Here is an 18600-nt window from a genome sequence, read left to right on the forward strand (position 1 = left end):
TTCCCGAGCTCCTAGAAAAGTCCCAGTTGTGTGAAAGCTGCTCTGTGCTAGTATCAGTGCTCTCCCCTGCCGTGGATTCACCTCCCACTGCAGCCAAGGGCTTTAACTTTTAGTTTGGGAACCACACAGCAAGGTTCAGCAGGTGGGAGGCATGGGATGCTGCAGTTCCCAGCCCAGCACTCCTTGCTGCCCCAGCAGGACAGCAGCCAGGGAGACTGAAAACAAGCTCAGCCAAGGGGAAAAAAAAAGCAAGAAATAGCATTCTTATTACTAGGTAAACAGTATTAACTCCGTCTTGGGGGAGTAGAAACATCACGGCAGCGATCGGCTTTTCTGCCCACAAGCTGTGGAAGGGCGGTGGAACGCGCTCCACCCTCCCCTTGTGTAACACTCCCCACGCAGCAGCTGTAAGTAATCATTTACCTGTGTCTGCTCCTCTTTCGCTGCTTTTTTTTGTTAAATGCAGCTCCCGGAGGGTGGGTGCCCTGAGGTGTGCACGGCAGAGCCTGAGCCCCGGGGCTGGCAGAGCTGTGTCCTGCACAGCCGGAGCTGCGAGCCCCGGGTTACTCCTGCGAGTAAGGCTGCCAGCTCTGCTAAGGGGGATGGGATGGGATGGGACAGTGTGGGCTGCATTTGTTGTTTTTCCAGGAAAAAGAGCTCAACGGTTCCTTTTAATTATTGTTTTCCCAGACCCACAATAACATTTCTCCACACTGCATTCTCCAGAAAAGATCTGGTAAAAACACATTGGTCAAAACACATCTGTCAGAGAACCAGGTCTGCTTGTTTACCTGACGCCAGGATTTCAACACAGGTGCTTTGAGGTCTTCTCTGAACCTTTCCTGACTTCAGGTCCTCAGAAACTGAGGACAGAAAGGGGAAGCCAGTCCCTTCTTGTGTGAGGGTTTTTTTTCCCAATGAGTAAAAATGTCTCAGAACTGACCCAGACCAGCAGGTAGTCACTTTTGCTGAGATTACTGGTCACTGTCATATCGTAACGTGACAAAAGCATTCTTTGGGAAGTATGTGTGGGATGGATGCTCTGAGAGCATGAGCAGAAATGTGACCAAGCCCAGGCAGCCCCATGCACAGAGCAGGGGAGTTGAGGAGCAATGAAACCCTCAGCCGCTGCCTTCCCTCAGGGAGGGATGTGGCCTTGGCCCAGCAAGCAGAGTCTGCAAAGAGGGAGTCTAATTTACAGTGCCCTGTAATTTGCTGATGCCGTAATATGTTTAGCTTGGGGAGAAGGCTGTGTTGATGTTAGCGTGTTCACTCACATTGGAGCTGTGGTGTGTTCCATCCACATGGAAAACACCACACAGGGCTGGGGCTGCGCCCTCCATGTGAAAATAACGGGCAGTAGCTCAGCTGGGGCTCAGCTGTTGGGGCTTTTGTGGGTGGGAGCAGCCCTCAGAATCCTCCAGACCCAGGTAGGATGTGACAGCCCAGCACCTGCTGCAGTGACACGCACTCTTCGTTAAGAATTACTGCCGAGGTTAATTAGACTTGAAGTGTCAGCACAGGACCAAGCAGATTTCCCTAATGCTTTTGAACTGGCCCTAAATCACTGATTTCAGTGTCAGAAAACATAGCTCCATGCCCCCATCTGTGACTTTTCCTCTAGCTGGTGCTTCTTTGAGTCCAGGCAGTGAAGGTGAGAATGTTGTTGTCGGTACCAACAGTGATAGCAGAAACACCACAAATGATCTCAAGACACAGACTAGGGTGCCAGGGCAATACTGGACAGACAGACAGCAAATAATTACTTCTCTGTGATCAGGTCCTGCTTTGGGATACAACATTGTCGTGGCTCAAACACGCCTCTCTGTTTGCCTGGTAGGTTTGTTAGTAGTAATTGTTTACACCTGTGCAGCACTTGAGCTCCAGGGACTGCTCCAGGCTGTCTGCTGCATCTTTCAGGGCAAGACTGCAGGACTAAGCCCTGCAGATACAGAAAAAAACTTGTTTGAAATTCAAGTTAACTCCAGAGCAAGCATTACTCTCCACAAGATATACATGGCTCTTTACACCTAAATTCTTCATCATCCTCAGAGCAGCCGAGCGAGTTAGGACAGTGTGTTCACTCTGCTTACGGACGGGCAGCAGGAAAACTGTAACCCTGAACCTTAAATGCCTGAAACCAAGTGAAGTGCCTACAGATTCAGGAGGCTTTGGACTTGGGTCTTCTGTCATCTGTGCTGGTTCTTCTCCTCCACACATGCACCACACACTCAGGGAGCTTTGTGTGTGTTGGTGGGGGGCTGCCCAGACGTGAGGAGTTATTAACTCTGTCTGCAGACACAAGATGCAGATGGACCACTCAGTCCTCAAGCTGCCCTGGAAAGGGAGAAGTCTCTCTTGCTCCATTCTTGCCAGCCATACATTCTTGAGTCCTTCTTTTTGCCATCTCTGGAACACCCTGAGCTGAGTGAAGAGCTCCCTGCTGGGTTTGCCAGTGGGTTGTCAGGCCAGCAGAAGGCAGGGAGCTGGGCTGAGACCCTGCACCACACGGGACAACAGAGATACTTATGGCACCAGTGACTGCCTGGGCAAAGCAGGTCAGCAAAGCTCCCAGGCTTTCAACAGAATTCCTCAGAAAGTGGAACGTTAAGTAAGAGTCTGCCTGGAGTCCTACGTTTCAGATAAATGATGAAATTTTCCTTGCACACACCTAATTCTACTGAAGGCAAGAGCTAGTCCTGATGCAGAGCAGCTCTTTTCACTGCATGACAATGTTTTAATAAGAATTTCCTTACAATTTGTTCCCAGAGCCAGACTCAGGCCAGCTTTGAAAGACGACAACATCAAGACCAAATTTAGGAGCAGAGGAAAATTGCTTATATAGAATTGCACTTTGAAATAAGTTGAAAACAGTAATTACAGCCGTAGCAGCAGTTCAAAATGTGACAGGCCTTTTAGAACTTGTTGCCGTAGATCACAATGTCAATATTGCAAAAGAGTAGTTTGTTTCCATCATAATCTTTTTGTCTGGCACTGAATAATGGACTACTGGAGGCTGCCCCTTTATCTTGGCGTACACAGAGCTCAGCAGTGTGTGTCAACACCAAGAACTCTTGAAAGATTGCATTGCTTTGTCTGCCTGGACCCAAAAATACAAGGGCTTTGGAGGGAATTCAACTGTTTTGTAAAGTACCTACTCTAAGCCAGCTTACCCCCTTCTAATATGGGCAAACTTGCTTATCTGTGTCCTGGTGTTCAGAACTTAGCCCTCCCTTTCCTCCTATTATTCACCTGGATAATGAAATCTGCGCTGTGAGAAAGGGGCAGCGACACACAGTGCGCACAAACCTGCAGAGGCTTCCATTGGTGCACTTCTGCCCAAATTATTTTGGGGTTATATCAATGGTGTCGGCCCTCAGCCCCTCTGAGCAGTGGCTTCAGAGAAGCTGTGCCAGGTGCCATACAAACAGCTAAGAGCTTGGAAAAACACATGGTATATCAAGGGTGGGACAGAACCAAACACATACACTTAAATCAACTTGTTCATGCATGACTGGAGTGCAGTAACAGCTCCAGTGAAGCAGCCAGTGTTGAGCTCAGTGTCTCTGAGCCTGCGGCACCTGACTGCCTTTTGGGGCATAACTTGGCTGCTCCTACTAACTTTAAAGAAGGCATACCCATGGAAATGATTGAACAAACACAGCATAGAGGGTGCTGGAATTGACCACAGTCTTGTCCCTGTTTAGCTCATCTAAGCATTTCTTATAGAACAGCTGCAGATGGCACATTAAGTGCAGGGCAAGATCTGCTCCCTTCCTGCTAGAGAAGAGATGTGCAAGTAAAGCAGTGGATCTGCCAATCTCTTCCATGATGAGATTTAGATAAATGCTTGTTTGGGGCTCCCCTGTGACATGGATAATTTTGATTCATATCTCTTGGACAAATGGGAGATAAAAGCAGTGATTTCAATATCCATGACTTTGCACAGGAGATTCTTTCAGGATATTTGAGTTTTTACCTTTTTACAGAACTAAAAGAAATTCAGAAAAAAAATGCTGGTAAAACCTAAACACACTAAATTTCCATGGAATTCAACTGCAAAACAACTTACAATGTAGCTAATAAAAAATGGAAAGTTTCCTCTCAGAGTCATAGCTTTTCCTCTAAAGAGCAATTGAGGCAATTTCCTATGAAAGCCTGTTCCTGCCCAGTGCCAGTAGCAGTGTTTTTCTTCTCAGGATAGGTGGCTGCACATATTTGTGGAGACCACCAGTGCACTTGCTGCTGGTTGTGCCATAACACCCAGCCTGCATGGGAGAAGGTGTCCCTCCCCACAAGCATGGGTCTGCTCCTAACACCAGTAACTCTTCATCCTCATGATCCTTGGGGCTCCTGTTGGCAGTGAAATCTCTTCCATGTCAGAGATTTATTTTTTCCTGCTGGATGTTTCTCATGTGGCTTTAATTCTGTTTGTGGAGGCAGCTGCACGCACAGATCAGAGGAAGGGGCTGGGCCCAGAGTCAGCTTCCCACAACTTATTTCTGGTTGACTAGGGCAGGTGGGAAGGGAGGATGTGGGCTCCATCCGTCCCAAAACCTGTGGGATGGCTCAGGATTGTTACTGTAGTGATGATATCTTCTTGCAGAGAAGACCAGAAGAATGTGGTGGGTGCAACCTGGGACACATTCCCACACCCGCCTCTGTATATTTACACTCATTCAACTCTAGCATCCCATTAAGCTTGATGGAAGCAATTAAAAAAGGCAGCAGTAGCTGCTCTTGCTCATTTGTGAGAACCAGCTAGTGAGATTCTGTTACAGATGAGCAGTCAAATTTTAAGCTGACTGGTGAAGTTAGGCTCTCAGGGTAACTCTGTACTTTGGAAACGTTGTGTGTGTGTCTGTCAGTGTAACATAACCCAGCCCAGCACAAGGAGCCTTCCAGCAGGACGAAGTTTAACTGCTCAGTAGAGTGGAGAATAGGGATCTGTTCTGAAAAGGACCAACAGGAGAAAAAGTGTGTTTATGCAAGCATGCACATCTGTAGGTGGCACACACACACACACTGGACTGTTTGCAAAGGTCAATGCCAGAACATTAGAGGTGATTCCAGCATCTGCTTGAAAAAGACTTCTAGGAGTGTCATAAGAGGAATGAAAGCCTGGAACTGCTGCCATTTGTGGAACGATTTCTTTTATTTTTGTGTGGAGATACCACTGTGAAAATGTTAAGTCCATTTGTTTGTTGTAACAACACAGGAAGGGAAGAGGTTTTCCTTTTATCCTGCTAGAACAGCCACCTTTGGCACCATATCCCTTTTCTCATCTGGTTGAGATTCCTATTCAAACCAACAGAGCTTGTCCATAGCTACCATTCAGTAAACAGCAACAAGCTACAGCTGGCTTTTTATCTAGATTGAATTAAGCAGGCAGCAGATCAAAGATGCAGCATGTTCACCTTTCCGTTTGCTAGAGCAGGAAGGGATGGATTGGACACCACTAGGAAAGGGCCTCCCTTGTTTCTGATCACAGAATCTTGTGACTGCAGCTGATGGAATAGGAAGCCCTTGAGTTGCAATAAAACGTCCTAAAAGTGGTTGACAAGCTTCTGACAAAACCAGTGGTGAGCCCCTTCTTCAATTGGATGCTCGCATCAGTTCTAATCCAGAAACGATCACAATCTCTGCAGACTGGTATTATTTGAAAATGCCATCAAATTTTCCAACCTGAAAGTGCCCTGAGGCAATCCTCGGCTATTGACTCTGGGCTTCCAGCAGCCACTGAAACTTCAACTGAGTCCTTTAACTAAGTCTTTTCTCCTTTTGGATAAACAAACCACCCCTTGCTTCCCTGTTCCCTATCCAACAGAACACTCACTCTTGTAAATGAAAGCAAGCTAATTTACTGATCTCAACGTGGTATTCAATGCTGTGAGTCACCAAAAAGGGCTCTCCCCTTTTCCATTAAGGTCAGCAGCACCTTCAGCAGGGAGCAGGTGCCTGGTCATAGCTCCAGGTTGGGCTGGCAGCACCAGCAGCAGAGTCCAGGTGGAGGAAGATTTTCTGCATCTGCCACAGATGAACACCTTGGAAGGTAATATTAGAGGAGGTCAGATAAGCAAGATAGGTTGCATTGCCTGAACCTTCTTTTTTAACAACTCTTTTCGGATGCAAATAACTCCGTTTAATACAGGTAGATGCTGCCCCAGGTCTAAACATAATTAGGGTGACAAATGGGGAATGGCTTAGGGGCAGGGAGAAGTCACCTAACTTTAGAAACAGTTTAATCTCTCTCTTAGAGCTGCAACAATGAGGACTTTTCTTTGTGTTTCTGTCCCCAAACAAACTTCCTTTGTTCTGGTGCAGTTTCTCCTCCCCTGGAATTTGCTGTCCCAACTGCCTCACTCCAATCATGCTCAGGCTTGCTCCAATGCCAGCAGTGTCTCAGAAGCCTGATGAAACCTGAATGATCCCTTCTCCCCCTATATGCCTGTGTCCAGTCACCCAGATAGAAGACAGGAACCATTTCCTGCAATAGTGTTGGCCCAACAGCAGTGAATGAGGAGCAGGAATGGAGGGATGGCACCTGCTGGAGCCCAGCCTTTGGGTACAGGTTCCGAGTAACTCAGGCGTCCACAGTGGTAGTTGACTCACCAGGAGCATGTGAGTCTTGTCCTGAGTCCCTGATGAGTGTTTTCACACCTTGACACACCTCAGCTGGAGTGGAGGACAGGAAGCCACCCGGAGAAGCCACCAGCTCAAGGTTAGGGCACTGCTTTGGGAGGACATTTGCAGCCTCCAAACTGACCAGAGCAGGACCTTAATTAAATCTTCCCTCTTGCTCATGGATATCCCAAAGGTCAGCACCAGCACTGCCTTTGCTTAAGGTGGACCTGTTTTTGGCTTTGAGCATATCTAGGGCAGAGGATGGGAAAATGAGCATCAGCTCTTCAGGGTGCCCAGCCTGAGCTGCTCCATTTAAGGAACTCAGCTCTTCGACACCTTGGCACAGCTTGGTATCCTGATGGGTACAAGGACACCCTTGAGTGAGGAACCCAGGCTAGGAGCCACATTCCCACCAGCTGAGACCAGTGGAATCAGCAGCCTTGGTGGCTGACTCAGCCCAGCTCTCCCATTCGACCTTACTGAGGAGCAGCTTCTAAATCATGGTGTGACTTCAGAGTCAGGTGAATCAGACACTTGATCAAGAGTCACTCTAGGATTTATGGATTTGAGCGTAAAGCTCAACTGTGGCCATAGACCAAGGTCATTGTGTAAAGGGCAACATCAAAATGCAAAGTCAGTGAGACGCCTGCTGCAAGAACCCCCCTACATTTCACAGCTGCTCATGGAGCTGTGCAGATATTTCGTCAAGCAGAATCAGAGCAGTCTGCAATCTCCTGTGTCATCCTTTAACCCTTGTCAGGTTCCTCTACATGCAGCTGCCGCTGGTAGGATCAAGCCAAGAGTGAAAAAGCAGCCCCGTGTTCAGTGAGGGATTCTCACTGGTGTCCAAGCCATGTTGCACAGAGGGCCAGGGTGAAGTTGGGAGCTGGAAACATTGGAAAGAGCAAAGTTTCACCTGGAGAGACTGTTTCCATCAACACTGCCTGCATCTGCCTGTGTGATACCCGCTCTGCAGTTGTAAGTGGGGGAGCAGGAAGGGACCCATTCTGTCTCTAATCCAGTCTGTATCTCCACCCTCACCTTAGCTACTTGCTGTGTCCTGGTTTCCATTTTCTCCTGTGCCTTGTGGGAGCAAAACTCAGGTTTCAGGAAATGTTTCAGTAAATTTTCCGTATTTTGAAATTGAGTGACTCACTCTCACCAAATCAGCTGCTGTTTTGTCCTTGCTCTGTGCAGTGAGACAAGCACAGGACTCCCCCCTGCCCCACGACTGACCCCAGGATTCTGGGGAGTTGGGGGTCCAGGCAGCAGCAAACATTCACCACCTTCCCCCTCAAAAAATGTCCCTCTGTGGCTTTTAGACACAAACATGATTGTACATGAAAGGGCAGTGGGTGGGGGCTTGTGCTGAATAATAAGCAGCAGCCAAACAAGTCGAGCAGGTCTGTGGAAGCAATTCAGGCAAGCCAAAAAGATCGGTGAGATGTAATTATAATCCCTCTGAGCTGGGACACTAGGAGGGAGCCGAAGGACCCACGACACAAACATGCAGCGCTGTTACACCAGGTGGAAATAAGCCTGAGTAACGACTTGTTTACAACTTCACATTCGTCCTGGCTGAGCCAGCCCCACAATGATGTCACTCTGAGTACCTTATAACTTGGCCAGGACAAATTTTTTGGGGGGTGTAAGAGGAGATAAGAAAGAGGCACACAGGTACAGAGGTCAAATTTTCTTTTTTCCTTTCCTGTGTCCTATCCTAGAAATATTTAACAGAACAGCAATTTATTCAGGATTTTCCCTCTGTTTTCTATTGCGTGTCATGTGATTTGCTGGTGTGTTGATGATGGAGGAACTTCAGAGCAATAGCTCACTTCCAACAATAGTAAATGAAAGTTCAGAGCTCAAGCAAATGGTCTCCAAACCTCTAGTACCCTGTTAGATAATAAAGAAGCCAAAAGGTACCTAGGTTATCACCAGAAAATAGCCTATGGGAACATCCTGCTCATTCAGCTGTCCCTAACTCGTTTTCTTTCTTTAGCTGTATGAGGTTTCCAGTCTCAGTTGTCCAGTGGCACAACATGAAAGGATGAAAGGGTGGCCCTTGGGAGCCAAGTGCCCAACCAGAAGCTGAAAGAAACCAGCTAGAGTCAAAGACAAAACTTAACCTAATGAACATCATCAACAGAGAAAAATATGAAAGCAGGAGAGTTTCAAATCGTCCTGTCATTTCAGATAAGATCTGACTTTCTACACGTAAAAATTGAAGTAAAATTAAAGGGAGGGGGGGACGAGAAAGAAGCTGGGGAAGTGTTGAAAGCTTTTAGGCTTTGTTCTTTAATCACGAAAAAGAAAAGAGGGGTATGTTTTCCCCTTTGTAAGTTGTATTTAAAGGCTAGAGCCTTCTTTATTTTGAGCCAAGGGAATTTTTGCTTTTGAGTTTGAAAAAAGCAGAATCAGGGTCATGATTTTTAAAAAGCTTAAATCCCAGGCGTGTTTTAGAAACAGATTCAAAAGCACATGCTCACTGCAATTATCTACGCCTGCGGTGTTTTCAGACATGTGGACTTCAGGGTAACAATAGCCAGCCCTGTTATCAGCACAAAGGAGGATCAGTTTGGAATTACCGTACCTGTAACTAACGTAGGCAGCCCTCAGCTCCGAGGGCTTCCATTCCCACTGTTGTTCAGCTGCAAATTTACTTGCAACATTCCTGAAATAGAGGGGAAAAAAAAAAAAAAAAAGGCATTCCTGACTGAAGCTTGGAGCAATTGAGAGCTGGCACCCTCTAAGCAGTAACTCTCAGCACAGGTCTTGCCTAAAATCAGGGGGATATTCTGCCACTGGAAACTGATGGTTTTTGAAGTAGAAAAAAAAAAAAATCAGAGAGAAAGGATGTCCGAACACAGGGATGCTCCAGCTGCAATACAGGCACTGCACAAGGATAAAGAGGGGAAGGATGTGTCCCTGGCTGGAACACTCCTGCACAGGAGCCATGACTCTTTCTATCCATTTGAAGCAAAGGACCATGATGAAGCATTGCAGCTCCAGAAAATGGTTTAATAGAGAGATTTGGCGCTGATGACAAATATCCAGATAGTACCCAGTGTGATCACACAGAGGCACACACACCTTGGGTAGCTGGGCCGGGCTGGTGAAAGACTGTCTCTTGGAAACCCTAAGCTTGTTATTTAGGTCAACTGCATATGACTCTTTTATGCATTTGAGTTCAAACTCCCAGGGATAATATTGTTGATTCTCAGAAAGCTGGGTGGCAATCAGAAAGGCATGGGTGGTCAAACCTTAAGGATTTGAGTTGGGGAAAAAAAAAAAAAAAAAAAAAAAAAAAAAAAAAAAAAAAAAAAAAGGGTGATGGTGAGTTTTAGCAGGTGCTGGCTCCCCTGAGCAGCTCCAGAGGAAATGGTCCCTCTGTGGTATTTTGCATTGCAAACTATGCTCAGCTGGTAGTGACAGTTTCCTAAACAAAGTACCAGAAATATCTTAAAAACATCTTAGAAATCCTGGGTCTCTGTGTCAGGGGCTACAAATCCTCGGTGGCCTGGGTCCTGCGTCTCTGTGCAGCCGAGGGGCAGGGGGACAGCACACACCCCGGTATCTGTAGCAGCCATCTCGGCTCCTTCTGTAATCGATGGGGTGAAACTGGGAGGAAAGCGTGATTCACCCCACCTGCCCGACGCTCCGCCCCGGCTCCCCACGGGTCTCAGCCCTTCTGTGGGCTCTGCCAGCCTGTGCCGACACTGCCCTGCCTGCTCCCCTGTCACCCGCACCCCCGTGTGTCCCCTGCCGCTGGCTCCCGACCCCGGCAGAACGCTGCCATCTCTGCGGGTAGCTCTGCTGTGAGTGCATCAGAAGCCGCGATGCGCAGCAGCACCCCCAAACCAGCACCCTGCCTCCTGCACGGGTCATCCCTTGTTGGCACTTGGGAACGGGAACACGCTTGTGTCACCTTATCTGCGTGATCTCAGCTGTGCATTTCATCTCTCTGTGTGCCAGAGGAGGAGCTGAAACCTGCACCCGCTGTGATTCATGTGCCATTACCACGGGTAAACCCCGTGGTGGCGATTATCAATCACTTATATAAACCGGGTTTCCAGGGTACTGAGCACCTGTGAACTATGTTAAACCGTAGGCAGAGTGCTCGGGAAGCTTCTGGACCTTTCTGGTCTTTGTCAGGGGCAGCCATGGGCTCCCCCCTGCCCCGGGCTAGCCAAAATTGTGATGCTGCGTGGAAGGGAGCCAAGGCAACAGCCCTGCCAGAGGGCTTTCCCCGGCACGGGGAGCAGATAGCCAAACCTCCCCGGCAGGCTTAAATGGAGGGAGAAAAAGCCAACAAGAAAGAGGCTGGGCTGGGGAGAAGGTAGAGCAGCGTGATCCTGGAAAGGCGGGCTGGTTTGGAGAGGGGGAAGTGCTTGGAGGCTCGGCTGGGGAGGAGAGGCTGGTGAAGGTGTGGGGTGAGAAGGTGACAGTGGAATGTGGGGACTCTGGAAGCAGCCTTGCTGGAGTGATGGGATGGAGCTGGGCGAAAACTAGTGGAGGAAGGGCGATGAGGCAGATCGTTTTGCAGCTTTCTGTTGCAAATGAACAGAGGTGGGAGAGGCTCTGAGGGTAGATAGGGAGATTCAGTTAATCTCTATCAAATTAACCATTCTTTAAAGACTTGCTGAGCAGGCAGTCTATTCATGGGGGGTGGGGGGCGTGGTGCGGATACCGGTGCCAGTCCCGATCCTTATCCTCCTGTGCCCGTGGAAATACATGGCTCACACTAACGCAGCACGGGCAGAACCCGAGTGAGCCCCGGCTGGTGGCTGGGGGCTGAGAGTGCCCCGTGCCACCCTCACACCCCCGAGTCTCCGGCAGGGGCCACACTGAGCCTTTGATGAAGATGGATAAAGGGATCTGGGAGAACTGGTCCTACAGGGAGCCCGGCAAAGCCCACCTGACAGCTTGTGCCCAGCTCTGCTAAGCACTGGTTAAACTCGGCTCCATTCTCAGCCAGAAAACCCCTCTGATAAGTCGTAAGTCAGCCAGCTGCATATTTACCTTCCAGGGCTGGCCAGCACTGACGTGCTTAGCAGAGCCAGGCCCAGTTCCAGGGAGAGGGGGAGTGCCCGGGAATGCTGCGGCGGGGAAGTGGGAGGATTTATAGCTGTTTGCGATGGGGGTCGGGTGGGTCACCTGAGCCGAGGGGGCCTCCCAGGTCCTTCTCCCTTGCCAAGAAAGACTTTCCTTGTTCGGCCTCCCAGATAGTTGGATCGAGCCGCCCCTTCCCAGGGTCACTTCGGAACAGCTGAGCCTGAGAAATGAACCCACGGGTAGGGCTCCCATCTCCCCGGGAGAAGCATCCTGCTGCTGGGATGAGGAGGTGGGCTCGGAGGCCTGCAGGGAGCTTGGCGGAGAAATGGACCGGGCTGCAGCCATTGTTCTGTATTGACGAGCATTTCTCTTTTGCCAGCGACCACCTCTTTGTACACCCCCACCCTTCCGGGCAGCCTTCACACCAAATCACAGAAAAAAAAAAAAAAAAAAAAAAAAAAAAAAAAAAAAAAAAAAAAAAAAAAAGGGATATTTCCCGGGTAAAATGGGGTCAATGCCTGGGCTAGGAGGGGTGCATAGGGATGGACTTTGTTCCCAAAGTGCAGTGGCTTAGAGAGACTGCTTTACCAGCCAGCAGTGCGTCCTGCAGGGGCTGTAGCATCCCCCACCATGGACTGACACAAACGTAGCTACGGCTACAGAACTCCCCCAGCTCTGCTCACTTGCTGGTTTGGTTTTTTTTATTTGTTCCTCTTTTACCAAGAATGCAGGAACCTGCTGCTCCTGGATGGCTCCGAGATGAGTTCCTCCTTCCAGCACTGCCCCTTCCAAAGCGGAGCTGAGAGTGCAGCCAGCCGAGCTGCAGGAGAACTGCACCGCGCCAGGGAAGCACTCGGCAGAGGCGCTGAGCACCCTGCAGTGCCCGCAGCAGCTGGCCTTGCACAGGGAAGGGGCGTGGGGCACGAAAGGGAGATGTGCGGGGAACCCCGTGTCCCTGCTGGGCACAGTACAGCTGTGGGGAGCTGGGGGACATTGTTCTGGCCGCTGCTCCGCGGGAGGTTGTGTGCGAGGAAGGCTCACAGGAAAAGTTTTCCACAAAACTGGATGAGGTCACAGAGTGTTTTGACTGACAACAGGTGACATGTAGGCTTTTCCTCTGAGAGGAGTTCTTGCAGGAAAAGACAGAAATCTGAGTAAGGTCTGGCAGGATTTCCTACAGCCAGGCCCTGGGGACAGGGTCAGTCTTTCTGGGTCAGTGAACATTGAATATTTATGCTAATTGAAAAGCCTGGCAAGGTGAAGGCTGGCTCTACAGGTTCATGGTATGGTAGTCCCACTCCCTGTCTTAAACTGTGCTGAACACCATTTTCAGCTTATTTCCCCAGCAAATACCCTGACAAGGTTTGGGTAGTTCTGCTGTTGGCAGGGCATTTTTGTCCAATCCCCATCTCCCTCATTCTCACCCTAGTTAGGAAACCAGTTGCAGAGCACCATAGATTCCTCCAAACACTATTTCCCAGCCTTGGGAGCCTCCAGCTTCGTGAGACAAAGTCTGTGGCCAAGTGAGAGTCTCTGTGTCCCTCTCCAGCCCTGCCTAGCTGCCTGCCTCACACACCACGCACGGGGCTTTGCAGGCAGGGGATGCTGCTGCTCCTCAGGACCTGCTCTTGCAGCTCCATCTGCAGGTGCTCACCCAGGCTGTGCCTGCACTGAGCCCCTCCCCGGGGCGTGGATTTCCAACCAGACTACATTGCTCATGCTGGGCTTGCACAGTCTGTTGCTGTCTGTCCCTTTCCATCGGGTTCCTGCCCTTGGTTGCGACACCGGGGTGCTGCTCCTCCCGGCTGCCTTACTGTCTGCCTCTCCACGCGGTGTGTTCTCATGCTTTGCTTCCAAACCCTTTGAACCAGTCCAGAAGATCCCTCTTATCCTCCTCTGGATCTTCCCCTGAGAGGATTTCTCCAGGACAATGATGAGAAATTCATTGTCTAGCTATGAGGAGAGGAAGGGTGTAGAGTGGAATCTTTATCTCCCATCCCTGCTAGGACATTGGCTCCTGATGTGATGTGACCCATTTGCTGACAACCACATTTGCAAACTGTCCAGCAGTTGCTCTGCTCTCTGCTGGGTGAGAACAATCTCTGGAGAACAGGATCACAAAGCCACAGGCAGCAAGTCCTGGGAAGATGGTCCAAGTAGTGTGCAAGGCTCCTCTACCCACCTGACCATGTTACCCTGTGTCACAGGCAGCTGTCCCTGGACAAGGCAGAAAGGTGTATTTGGCCTCAGTGTGAAGTCCAGCAACAGTTGAAGCAGAGCCTGTAACAACATTTCATCATCCCAGTGTCCCTCTTCACTCAGTGTTCCTCAGGGGACTGCAGCAGCCTGTCCCAGCTTCGTGCAGGGCAGTGGCCAGTACCTCTTACTGCTTCTTTGGTCACTGCAGCAGTTGTGATGGAGGCTCTTGCATACCTTTGAAACCATAGTCACAGGGTTTCTGCATCAATCCAGGTGCTTGACAGTCAGATTAGCATCTACAAAGAGAGGATATGAGGGCTGAGAACGCCTTAAACACTAAAAACATCTCCAGATAAAACTGACACCTCAGGGGCAGTCATGACTGAGGAGGGGCCTTCTGGTCTTTCATAACTCATTACTAATTACTAACATAAATCCTACAAAACCTAGCATGGGGTTTACACAGGCAATTCATGTCCTGTTGGCTGTGTTTTGTGAAAGACCTGCCCTGATATGTCTGTGGGCAGAGCTTGGCAAACTCTACACAAGTGGGAATGTTGAGATATTGGAGCAGACTCTGGGTTTACTATCCAGGAAGAAAAAGGATCCTCTGCCCAGGGCTGACTCACTGTCAAGTAGGATTTCAGGAGGCTGTTGTACAAGATTATAAAATAAACAGGAATAGTGGCGTACAAGGCTTTTAACTTGACAATTTTTCTTGATACATGAAAACAAAATGAGCTGGAGGTGGTCAGTGGAAACCATCAGGTTTCCAGCTCTGTTTGAGGCAAAGTGTTCAGCCTGGGCTGCTCATGGGGATGTGTGGGCTGCTAATGGGATGTGTGTTGTTCCTTTAACCTAAGAAATCATGAGCACAGTCCCTCCTGTCAGCCAGATGAGTATTTTGTACCCTGTCTATTGTGGCTACATGCATAGGCCTTGTTCATCCCTCTGTCTGGAGGGGCAGCTAGATTGACCTAGACTGGCCTCGAGTCTGGGAACTGCTGGCTCTGAATTTTGGGCTTGGAGAAATTCTACTACTTGTGATATATAAAATGGGGGGTAATGATGCCTCAGCAAAAGTTGCTTAGAGTGGTTATGGGGGTTAACTAGTCAATCCCTATAAGATGCTGTAGGTATCTGAAGTGTGATGGTTATATTACTGCCTTTCACACAGGCAAACAGAGTACACTTCATCTGAGAACTTAAAGCAGGCTGCTCTCACTAAGACTGCCAGAAGAGTTTTTGCAACCTCTTGTGTATGTGACCTTGCCAGGACTGACATGACCAGTCTGTGTGAAATAAGCCATTGTGATCCCATTCATTTTTTTCTAGCAGGCAAGCATGGTTCTTTCATCAGCTCATTTGTCTGATGCAGAGACCAATGCCTGGGATTTCAGGTCCCTGGACCAAGTCTGGTGTTGGACTGGCTTCACCTGCAGGTCTGCAAGCTCTCCATCCTGAGTAAGCTGGCAAAAAGTGCATGAGTAGCATCAATCCACTTACGCATTCCCACATGGGAAAGCCCGGCTGCCCCGTCTGGAGCAGAGCGTGCCTCGAGCGTTTCAGAGCTAGGAGCGGGCAGTGGGGAAGAAGCGTGCGATGGGACACGCACAGCTGCTGCAGAGAGCTGGGAAACGCGGCAAAGCGAAGGGGACCGCTGTTTCTGGCCGCGGCGGGATGCGGAGCTGCTCATCCCCGCTCCCGAGGGCTCATTCTCCCTCCTGAGGGCTCATCCCCGCTCCTGAGGGCTCATTCCCGCTCCTGAGGGCTCATTCCCGCTCCTGAGGGCTCATTCCCGCTCCTGAGGGCTCATCCCCGCTCCTGAGGGCTCATCCCCGTTCCTGAGGGCTCATCCCCGCTCCTGAGGACTCATCCCCATTCCTGAGGGCTCATCCCCGTTCCTGAGGGCTCATCCCCGTTCCTGAGGGCTCATCCCCGTTCCTGAGGGCTCATCCCCGCTCCTGAGGCTCGTCCCCGTTCCTGAGGGCTCATCCCCGCTCCTGAGGCTCATCCCCGTTCCTGAGGGCTCATCCCCGTTCCTGAGGGCTTATCCCCGCTCCTGAGGCTCGTCCCCGTTCCTGAGGGCTCATCCCCGCTCCTGAGGCTCATCCCCGCTCCTGAGGGCTCATTTCCGCTCCTGAGGCTCATCCCCGTTCCTGAGGGCTCATCCCCGCTCCTGAGGCTCATCCCCGTTCCTGAGGGCTCATTCCCGCTCCTGAGGACTCATTCCCGCTCCTGAGGGCTCGTCCCCGTTCCTGAGGGCTCATTCCCGCTCCTGAGGGCTCATTCCCGTTCCTGAGGGCTCATTCCCGCTCCTGAGGCTCCCGGCGCCGCGGCGACCCCCGGCGGTGGTGGCGGGGAGCGGCCGGCAGGGGGCGCTGCGGGCCCGGCCGCGCTGCGGGCGGAGGGAGCGGAGGCGATCCCGGGATCCCGGGATTCCGCCCCAAATCCTGCCCCGCAGGGCACCACACCTTCGGCTACAAGGAGCCCAGCGCCCCGAAACGGCACCGTATCACACCCAGCCCGGGCTGAGCTGCTCATTTGTGCTGCTGGATGCCGGTGTCTGTTACCCGGGCTCGGCCGAGGCACCGTGCGGAGGATGGAGGAAGGAGTTCGCTCAGGATGGAGGCAGGAATTCCCCCAGGAGCCGCCTGGTTCTGATCTTCCTACCATTGCCCCTTTCTTCCCCGCTTGAATGCAGGGGTGGCCGCTCGCTCGCTCGGCTCGCTCGGCTCGCAGGGCATGAAGGGCCGAGGGGTGGATCAAAAGGAAGACATTGTGCCCTGCTAACACCCTCGAGCCCGCGCTTGTCACTAAAATGTGTGACTTTGTCCCAAAGCTGGATTTTCTGCCTTCCCAGTACAGCCAGGTGACTTTGTCCCTAAAATACTGAGTGACCCTTTCAAGAGGCTGACAGCCATAACTTCAGGCATCAGAACGAGATGGCAGAGCTGCTCTGTGTCTCCCCTGTGCTATCGCTGCTCTTTTCTTTGCCTTGCACATCTCAACTCTCCTAGCAAGGACTATGTGAACTTAATGGTTATATTTCTGCCAAATTAAATTTCCTTTTATCTTTCCCTATTAAAGGGAGATGCTTTTCAGGTGTCAAGGACTCATCTTACTCCTCCAAGAGGTGATGAATCGAGGGCTGAGGTTCTGCTGTGTTTTGGTGGGAGTGGACGGGATACCAGAGAGCAGGGGGATGTGAGGGGGAGCAGCATGTCACCTGGACAGGTTATCAGCCCCTGGAGGGACAGGGCAGTGCATGGGAAGGGAAACAAAGGGACCTTCCACCATGGGCTAATATTTTTCAATCTTATATTTTAGAGCATGAACTCTCACAGGATTAGAGGCTGGGCAAGCATCCCTGCTCCTAGGAGCAGGGAGGACCCCTTCGTGGTCATCTCCTGCAGGTTTTCTGTCTCCTTGGGCTTGCCTGCATCCAGCATGACCCTCAAACCTTCCTCCTGGCCATCTTTGTCCCTCCTCTGCTCTTTCTTCAATTTTCAGCTATCGTCCCTGCATTCCAGCACCAAAGGAAGAGCTGGGAGGAGGGCAGCAGAATGAGACAAGGAGCTGCATTAGGAAAGACTAGGCTGGCCATAACTTCTTTCCAGTGGTTCATTCTCCTCACATGGCCCCCACAATCTCACTACATCCCAAATTTCTTCTGCAATACGCACCCTTTGTTTGCTTGCTTGCTACCCTTCATCTCCCAAAATACAGCCTATAGAGTCCTGTACTTTCTCTGTAACACTCCAATACTCTCCTTCTTGCCCTGCCTCCTGTACCAAGGAGAGAAGGGAAGACACTCTCACTGTTCCAGTTTCCAGGGCACTGTATCCTCCTTCTCCCCCCTGCACCCATCCTAGCCAAGCAGACGAGGACAAGGGGCTGTGGACAAACATCCAAACTCCCAGGGCAGCCATACAAGCCATAACATTGAATAATACCCTCCCATGAAGCCCAAGCACATGCAGCATGCTGAAGCTGGCCTTGATTTTCAGCACACTCGTGAGGCCAAACCTTGATTTATTTATGGCAATTTTCCAATCAGCTGGAGTAGACCAGGACTTAGACTGAGACACACACTCTCACTAATGTTTCGTATAACTGTACTTTATCTTCAAACACAATGGTCTTGTTAGAAGCTGGAAGGCTTCAGAAATGTGCAGAACAGATGTAGGTAATTTGGGATTTCCAGTCTTGGGAATATTTTGTGCCCACTGAAGTCAGTGGGAAAGCTACCAACATTTCCAGTGGGTGCTGGAATGCCTCTGAGCTATTTGGCAGAATAAATTTGATTGCCTTAATGAGTAAAGGAAGGCTTAGGTTTTTCACAGATAAAACAATCACCAGCAGTGAGCTCTGGAAATGGCTGTGTTATCACTTATGTCTCTCATAAAAACAGACCAAACCCAACAACAGCAACAAAGTCCTGAATAAGGGAAAAAGAAAACATTTTTTTCCTTAAAAGCTCTGGGCATTTGGAGCACTGGGAATCATCTTAGTGGAGTGATCAGTTTGAAAATGAGGGTGTTTCGTACCAGTTCGTTGTGGGAATATGCAGCCTGGTATTTCTGTACTGAGCAAAGATCTTATCTGACAAATGAGCCAAATTACCGAAAAGGCCTGTGTTTATCCCATTTCTATGGCACAACAAGTCCAAATCCCACTCCACAGACTCACACAGCTCTGTGTGTGCAGCAGAGCTCATTT

At 50.1% G+C, this 18600-nt stretch overlaps 1 protein-coding gene across 1 annotated transcript in view; it reads left to right on the forward strand.

Moving 5' to 3' along the window:
• Nucleotides 1–306: 306 nt before the first annotated feature.
• P3H2 (prolyl 3-hydroxylase 2) overlaps nucleotides 307–18600 on the forward strand; it is a 98703-nt gene continuing 80409 nt past the window's right edge. Inside the window, exon 1 of the mRNA XM_040074630.2 lies at nucleotides 307–407. The gene's annotated coding sequence lies outside the window, so the exon portion shown is untranslated. The remainder of the gene's footprint in view (nucleotides 408–18600) is intronic.

The sequence above is a fragment of the Hirundo rustica genome, chromosome 10 (genome assembly GCF_015227805.2).
Source record: "Hirundo rustica isolate bHirRus1 chromosome 10, bHirRus1.pri.v3, whole genome shotgun sequence".
In the NCBI taxonomy this organism is placed as follows: domain Eukaryota; kingdom Metazoa; phylum Chordata; class Aves; order Passeriformes; family Hirundinidae; genus Hirundo; species Hirundo rustica.